The sequence below is a fragment of the Monodon monoceros genome, unplaced genomic scaffold, assembly GCF_005190385.1.
Source record: "Monodon monoceros isolate NGI ecotype Baffin Bay Population unplaced genomic scaffold, NGI_Narwhal_1 Super_Scaffold_18, whole genome shotgun sequence".
In the NCBI taxonomy this organism is placed as follows: Eukaryota; Metazoa; Chordata; class Mammalia; order Artiodactyla; family Monodontidae; genus Monodon; species Monodon monoceros.
The window spans coordinates 138,661,099-138,669,436 of record NW_021703774.1 but is presented as its reverse complement, the minus strand read 5'-3'; the positions used below and the strand labels follow the sequence as shown (position 1 = coordinate 138,669,436).

General features: G+C 45.3%; 1 pseudogene; it reads left to right on the top strand.

Moving 5' to 3' along the window:
- Positions 1-5,446: 5,446 nt before the first annotated feature.
- LOC114897979 lies at positions 5,447-8,074 on the top strand (annotated as a pseudogene).
- The last annotated feature ends 264 nt before the right edge of the window (positions 8,075-8,338 follow it).

The window sequence follows — 8,338 nt, the reverse complement described above, 5'->3', positions numbered from 1 at the left end:
TCTCTGCCCGTAGTAGACTGGGAGTCCAAAGACCTCTTTTCATTTCGTACTGTCTCTGTGAGCTTCAGGCCAAGCTAACATAATCCTTTTAAAATTTGGGGGGCTTTCCTGTGTATCAAATTATACTCTACTCCATTATCCAAAAAACACACCCACAAATCTTTCAGGTAGCCTTTCTTGACCTTGGGCCCCCTGTGAACATGTTGTGGAACAACACCCTTAAGACTCTTAGAAATCCTGTTGTTTAACATAGAGGTCCACGAGACACAGCATTAAGTTCCACAGAAAGAATTTTTTCCACTAGGAATAACTTTGAAGGCATCTATGAGACACTGCCTTAAATCTTTCTGACCTACACTCCTGGTGGAATGTAAACTGGTACAGCTATATGGAAAACAGTATTGAGCTTCCTCAAAAAATTAAGAATATAACTATGATATGATCCAGCTATTCTACTACTGGGTATTTATCCAAAGAATATGAAAACACTAATTAGAAAAGATACACGTACATCTATGTTCATTACAGCATTATGTATGATAGCTAAGATATGGAAACAACCTAAGTGCCCATCAACAGAAGAATGGATAAAGAAGATGTGGTATACATACACACACACACACACACACACACACACACACACACACACACACACACCAGTGGAATACTACTCAGTCATAAAAAAGATGAAATCTTGCCATTTGCCACAACATGCATGGACGTTGAAGGTATTAGGCTAAGTGAAATAAGTCAGAGAGAAAGACAAACAACTTATGATTTCATTCATATGTGGAATATTTTTAAAAAGTAAAATAAAAACAAGCACATAGATACAGAGAACAAAGTAGTGGTTTCCAGAGGGGAAGAGGTATGGGGGGAGGGTGAAATGAGTAAAGGGGATCAACTGCATTTGGTGAATGGAAACTAAACTTTTGGTGGTAAGTATGTTGTAGTGTATATAGAAGTCTAAATATAATGTTATACACATGACTGTTATCAACCAATGTTACCTCAATTAAAAAAATCTTTCTGAGGTCTTAGCAAAGGATTTTACAGTTGCATCCTCGACTTGTCTTTACCCTGTGATCTCATTTTGCTAGCAACACCTTAGAGCTGATCTTTACTATGAGGCCATTTTTTTTCCATTGAGATTCTTGTGCTGCCTGGAAATACTATCCTAGGTCCTCTTTAGTTTACCTCTCTCTTCTCATATTTCATTATAAATAGCTAGAAAAAGCCAGCTGACACTTTGGACTTTCTGCCTGGAAACTCGCCAAACAGATCCTCAAATTCATTAGGTACCTTTCTATTTTCCGTGTTACCACAAGTAACCTTGCTGCCAAACCTTTGTCTAGATTCCAGTAACAATTCCTTTACTGTTCTGAAAGTGATCACCAACACCTCCTCCAAGTCTTTCTAGCTTTCACTGACAGACGCCTCAAGGCCTTTCAAGTCCCCACACATTGCCCGGTCTCAAAGCCAATGTCACATGTTTGGGGGTTTGGGTTATAGAAGTGCCCAATTCCCAGTTATCAACTTCTGTTGTGGTTATCAGTTGTTGCCTAACAAACCACCCCCAAACTTAGTAGCTTTAAAAAAAAATCATTATATGTCTCGATTTTGTGTGTCAATATTTGAGGTAAGCTTCGAATGACCAGCTCTTCAGCTCCACATGAAGTGAACTGGGGTCAGTTGATATTCAGCTGGCAGTTGGGCTGGTCTGAAGGATCCAAGATAGCTTCACTCACATGACTGAGACATTGGCAAGGACAACTGGAAGGCTAGATTCAGCCTTCTCTTGAAGGCCTTCTCTTTGTCCCTCTCTTGAAGGCTGGGCTCAGTCAGGCCCTTCTCTTCTGCATGTAGTCTCAAAGCCTGTTCATGAAATGTGTCCAGAAGGGATGTCAAACATCTTACGTGACACCCAAGGGATCCAAGAGGCAGTGTTCCAAGAGATAGGAAATGGAAGCTTCCAGTTTTTTAAGTCCTGGGCTTGGAAACTGGCAATGTCATTTCTGTCATATTTTATTTATTAGCTAAAGCAGTTACAGACTCTGCTCAGATTCAAGGGGAAAGTATATGGACATCATCTCTTAATAGAAGGAGCATCAAAGAATTTGTGGCCATATTTAATCTGCCACATAAAGAAAGTTAGCAGTAAAACAAAGAGTTGAACCCAGATCTTCTGCCTTCAGATGCATGCATGGGTCATAGCACTCATTCATTCTTTCATTCATTCATGATCCAAGAAACATTTCTGAAATGCCGCTGTCTGTTAGGTACCATGTTAGATGCTGAGCAGGATATAAACATTATCTTCTATTCTAGGATAGCCCACAGTCTAATAAGGTTAGTAGATATGTTCACAGATAATGCTAGATACTAATAGAAAGTTACGCCAAATGCTGGGGGAACACCAAAGATGGAGGGAATATCTACAATGGGAAAGAGGGAATATCGGGAAGGCTTGCTAGAGAAATGACCTTAGAGCTGAGATTTAAAAGCTGAAGAGAATTTGCTGAGAAGAGAAGACAGTGAAAGACTTTCTAGGCATGGGCCAAGAAGATGCGGGGTGAGAGAGCATGGTATGTTTGGGAAACATTGAGGAGTTCACATGACTGATGTGGAGAATGTGAGGGGCACAAGCCTGAAATTATTTTAATGGTTTTTTCCTGAGGTAGTCAGAGAGGTACAGGGAGAAGGTGATTGGAGACTTCATTTCAACCTAATGCTTTTCCTATTGATTCTAAGAGTTGTGACTCCAAAGCTTTTCCTTCTTTGTTTTTATTTGCAACCCTCCCACCCTGTTTCTTCATTAAATCATGGCAATAGGCTCAGAGGAAGATAAGGTCATTTAATGTTCTATATTTACATCCAGCATATAAACTTCGGTTTTCCAACATGTGTGCAAGTCTGGGTAACAGACTGTGTGTCATAAATATTCATCCTGCCTTTTCATATGGTTATTTGAAGGCTACACATTAAGCCTGACCTTAGTCCTTAGTGGAGTGGAGATTGACGTGGTTCAACACTCGGCAACGGGCTCCAACATGCTAAGTCAAAGACCCATTTCAATACCTGTCCCCTGCAATGCCTGTGTGAAAATTAGAAAAATGTACATCCTCTGGGCAGATACAGGCTCACACCAGGTTTCAGTGGCTTGGAGAGTAGAGCAGGGTCTGAGTATCAGCCGCCACTTGTTTCCTGCCTCGGGCACCTTTGTGACATGTACAGAATGTGTGACTCTATGTTCTGGCTTTGGCTAGTTATTGGTGTTCTATTGTTAAATGCAGAATAGAGCCTGTAGAAACAGACCAGAGAAGCTAGTTTCTGTCCCCTGCTCCCCACATCCTTTAATTATATTCTGTGACTCACTGTTCAAACAGTAAACAAATCATTCTCCTTCTTTGTCTTTATTATCCTCTCTCTGAAAGCTCCAGGGACCGTTCCTTCCTACGTGGAATATAGAGCCCAATTTGTCAGGAATAAGTTTGGTAAGCATAATATTCTATCCATACTTTCATCTGCCTCAGGAAAATGACTTTTTTAAAAAGCTGTTTGTTTTCAGTGTACAGACCATTTTGAAACACTAATACCAGGAATAAAGAGAAAGAGGGGGAGAAAACATTGCCGACAATCCTGTCTCCTATCGTACAAACTATTTTCGTTTCTCCACATAACCTTGGTGACCATTGTCTCCAAGTTCCTAAATTCCAAACTCTGTCAATGTGTCTCATTTTTTATTGTTTTAATGGAAGAATACATTTTATTTTCTGCACTTTTTACTAAATAGCATGTCCCCCCAAAATTTCATGTTTCCTTCATGCATATACCCAACAAATATTTACTTAGTTCTTATAATTTGCCAGGTTCTATTTTAGATGACAAGGATTCAGTAATGAATATGCCAAAGCTCTTACCCTGAGGACTTAATGCCAGTGAGAGACACATACAACAAACAATGCAAATGTCAAGTGCTATAAAGTAAATTAAAGCAAGGCAATGGAACAGAAGTAATGTAGAGAATGACCATTTTAGAAAATACCTCTTGGAGTAAATACAATTACTTAATATTTCCCTATGATCAAACATTTAGATCATTGTGTCTGAGATTATCTGTCAGTGAAATATATATATATATATTTATTTATTTATATTCTTGGCTGCGTTGGGTCTTCATTGCTGCTCAGGCTTTCTCTAGCTGTGGCGAGCGGGGATTACTCTTTGTTGCAGTGCACGGGCTTCTCATTGCAGTGGCTTCTCTTGTAGAGCACCGGCTCTAGGTGCGCGGGCTTCAGTAGTTGTGGCATGAGGGCTCAGTAGTTGTGGCACACGGGCTTAGTTGCTCCGCAGCATGTGGGATCTTCCCGGGCCAGGGCTCGAACCCGTGTCCTCTGCATTGGGAGGTGGATTCTTATCCACTGCGCCACCAGGGAAGCCCTATGTATTTATTTTTTATTTAAAATTTTCCTTTAGAATGAAACTCCAAAAGAGGACTACTGGCAGTTTTAGCTCCTGGTTTTACTGTAAAGATTGTAATCACCACAATTCATGCTTCAGAGGACAAAATGTTAGCAAGAGAGGATTCTGGGAAGACGGCAAAGTAGAAAGCACCAGGATGCTATCTCCCCACCTAGACAACAACTTCACTAGCAGAATCTGCCTCATGTAACTATTTGGAATTCCAGAGTCTATCGAAGGCTTGCTTACAACTTCCAGGGGAAGACTTGCTTCTGATCACCGAGGTGCAGACAAAGAGACAGGCAGTTGTTGCTGCACATCCCACCCTGTTGCAAGCTCCTACCCATATAGCTAAATTCCCGGGGATTTAAAGGGCTGGCACCCCTATTCCCCCCCCCTCATTTTTCTCTTTTCCTTCTGATGGAATTGAAGGGAGAAATAGAAGGCTCGATTCTGGGGTTCTTTTAGAGGTTTGAATTTTCTCAGAGAAAGACAGGACGGCCATGAGGAAAAAAGAAACAAACCGCAGCAACATCGAAGACCTTGAAAGGAACCTGAGGGTGTCAGAGGAGGGAAAACAGCAGCCACAAGCCCAAGCACTTGTGTCTTCTGCCTCTTGCCATCTACCTCGCCCACCCCACCAGCCCACTCTGCCTGGGACTTGAAATCTGTGGCTGAAGGACCATCACCACGTAGCTTCAAAAATAATTAACAGCCCTCCCTTCCCAAACACACCCAAATTCACTCATCCAGCATTTACTTTTTTGAATCCACTCAGAACTTTTTTTCTACAACCCCCCTCCCTAAATGGAGTTGGTGGCGGGGCGGGGGGGATGAATACTGAGCTGGCCTTAGTTTTTTTTAAAGAGAATTTTTGATCCAATGAGGCCTCCCAAATAATTGAGTTTTGGGTTCTGGTTGGTTGTTTTATTTTTTTCCCCCAAATTTTAACCCCCTCCACCCCAAGTCCGATAAAACCTTGATCATGGGTTCAGGTCCCATTGACCCCAAAGAGCCTCCTTAAGCTTAAGGAAGCTGGATAGCTTCCTTAACTGAGATGGGGAAGTCAAGAGTGTGGATGGGATTTCGAAGATCTTCAGTATGATAAAGGAAGCACGAAAGACAGTAAGTCGATGTATTTACTTGAACACTCTCCTGCAGACCTGTTCAACTAGAAATATTGGTCAAGTTTACTGATGTTGGTAGTTACAAGTTTCTTAACAGTTGGCTGACGTATTCAAAGACAACAAGCAACATTCCCCTCTAGCAGCAAATTCTGCCGACGCTCCAGCATCTACCACTCATTGTTGACCATCTCAAGCAGCACAACACAGCCAAACTGCTGAAGCAACTGAGCAAGTCAAGTAAGGATGAAGAGCTCTGGAAATTGGCCTCAGTCCTTATCAGCGACTGAATGACTGTCATCCACTCCCAGAGCAGTACCCAGCCTACTGAGAAAGATAAGAAGAAATGGAAAGAAGAGGGAAAGAGTTGAACCACCCCTCCTGAGTGACCTTTGACTGAGGTGAAGGCTGAGACTCAGACTGAGGAGGCCCCAGAGGAGAAGAGGGAGAAGCCCAGGTCTCTCTGAACTGTGGTGCCCAGTCACGTCACATTCCTTTCCACTAGGCTAGAGCTGGAGACCCCGTCTTCGGTGCCTGTAAAGAAGAATGTCAGTGCAGTGGTGGTTTCTGACAAGTACAACCTTAAACTCATCTCCCTCAAGTGTCAGAGTTCCAGAGCTGCCCCAGGAGATGCTGCACCCCCCGCAGAGAAGAAATACAAGCCACTCAACACGACACCCAATGCCACCAAAGAGATCAAAGTGAAGATCATCCCACCATAGCCTATGGAGGGCCTGGGCTTTTTGGAGGCACTAAATTCAGCACCTGTCCAGGCATCAAAATTAAGAAGAAGAAGAAGGTGCTGTCACCCACAGCTGCCAAGTCAAGCCCATTTGAATGGAAAACAAGCACAGAACCAAGCACAGCAAACCTTCTTCCCCAGAGCCAGCACTTCCTTCTGCAGCTATGGACACAGAACATCCAGGGACCCCAGTTCCCACTGTTGAAGTCCCAGAACTCATGGATACCGCCTCTTTGGAACCAGGAGCTTGGGATGCAAAGCCAGTGGAGATCCTAGCCAGCTGACCCGGAAGGGCAGGAAGAGGAAAACTGTGACGTGACCTGAGGAGGGCAAACAGAGAGTATTTCTATTTTGAACTGAATGAAACTGAACGAGTAAATGTGAATAAGATCAAGGATTTTGGTGAGTCAGCTAAGTGAGAGATACTGTCAGGCCGACACGCATTTGAGGTAGCCCAGCGTCTGAGCCACGACAGCATGGAGGAGAATGTGCCCTGGGTGTGCCCCCAGCTCCTGGTGCTGCTCTCGCCTCTCATCACCCCTGGAAGCAGTAGCCAGGATCAGTACATCCAGGCTGAGCAGGAGAAGGGGATCCTTCAGGAGCTCTTCCTGAGCAAGGAAAGTCCTCACAATCCTGATCCTGAGCCCTATTCATCCCCCTAGATGAGGAATGTTCCATGGATAAAGCCCCATATGTTGAGACCCTGGAGCCTATTAGGTTGGTTGGGCTGTGGTTCACCCGATGGGGTAAGTGTTTCCAAGTTGCCTTCTGTTCTGGACGATCTTATGGAAAACATGGGTGCCGGGAAGAGCCCCCTGGGTTCTGGAGGAGGAGGCATCGATGTGCAGGAGATCCTCCCTCCATCGTGGGTAGCCCTAACAGTCATCCCGCAGAGGAGCTGCTGAAACAAACAGACTATCCAGACAAGGTCAAGCAGATGCCAGTACCACACAGACTCTTAGGCCCTGATCTGATAGCCAATGGTTTTTCTACCGGGAGGCCCCAGGAACCCCCAAGGGCATACAGCACTTCCCCCCTGGACCTAGGGGACCAATGCCAGGTCCCCACGTAGGCCCTGGGTGCCCTGGTGGGCCAGTGGTCCACGTCTCCTGGGTCCCCCACCCCCTCCCTGGGGGCAGTGCAATCCCTTCTAGGATGACCCAGTTTTCCCCATTCAGGGTGGCCTGATGCTGGGGGTATCAGGACCAGGTCCTGGACCATCCCATAGAGGCCGTGGTGGCCAAGGAGGAAATGAACCTCTTCCTCCTCTTCCATTCTGAGGGACCAGAGGAGGTTGCTCTGGAGGAAGACCCCCAAATGGACAAGGGGGCCCTGGTGGGGGCATGGTTGGAGGCGGTGGGCATGGTCTCCATGAAGGCCCTGGTGGAGGAACGGGTGCTTGTGATGGACATCAGCCATGAAGGCCCTGGTTATGGGGGGCCCCATGGCCACCGGCCTCATTATGTCCCTGGTCACTGAGGCCATGACCATCGAAGGCTACCCCCTCATAAGTACCGTGGCTATGATGGCTCTGGCCATGGAGAAGGGGGTCACCAAGGGCCTGATGGAGGCCACAGCCATGGAGGAGACATGTCAAACTGCCCTGTTTGTTGACATATCATGATGTTCTCATAGCAACTGTTGCTATGAGAACAACTGTGCCTTCTACCACCCGAGTGTCAATGGCCCCTTCTGCCCTAGGGAATCACCTGCCCGCCCCATCCACACACACCCCTATGTACTGTAGCCTTGCTCCTTTCACACTTTTATGGCTTCTGTGAGGCCCATTTTCCCCTTTCCCCAGCTGATGAGCTGGCCCCCTCAGGGCCCACCTGCCTGGGTTCCTGTGGGTTTTCTGATCACTGGCGCACATTGATGTACATATTTTCCTCCAGTCTGGGGAGGAGAGAGACTGGACACATTCTTTACCTTGGACTGCTTAAGAGGAGACCAAGTTGCCTTCACTTTTTGAGGAGATTTGCCCTGTATCCCAAGCTGCTTTCTGGTATTA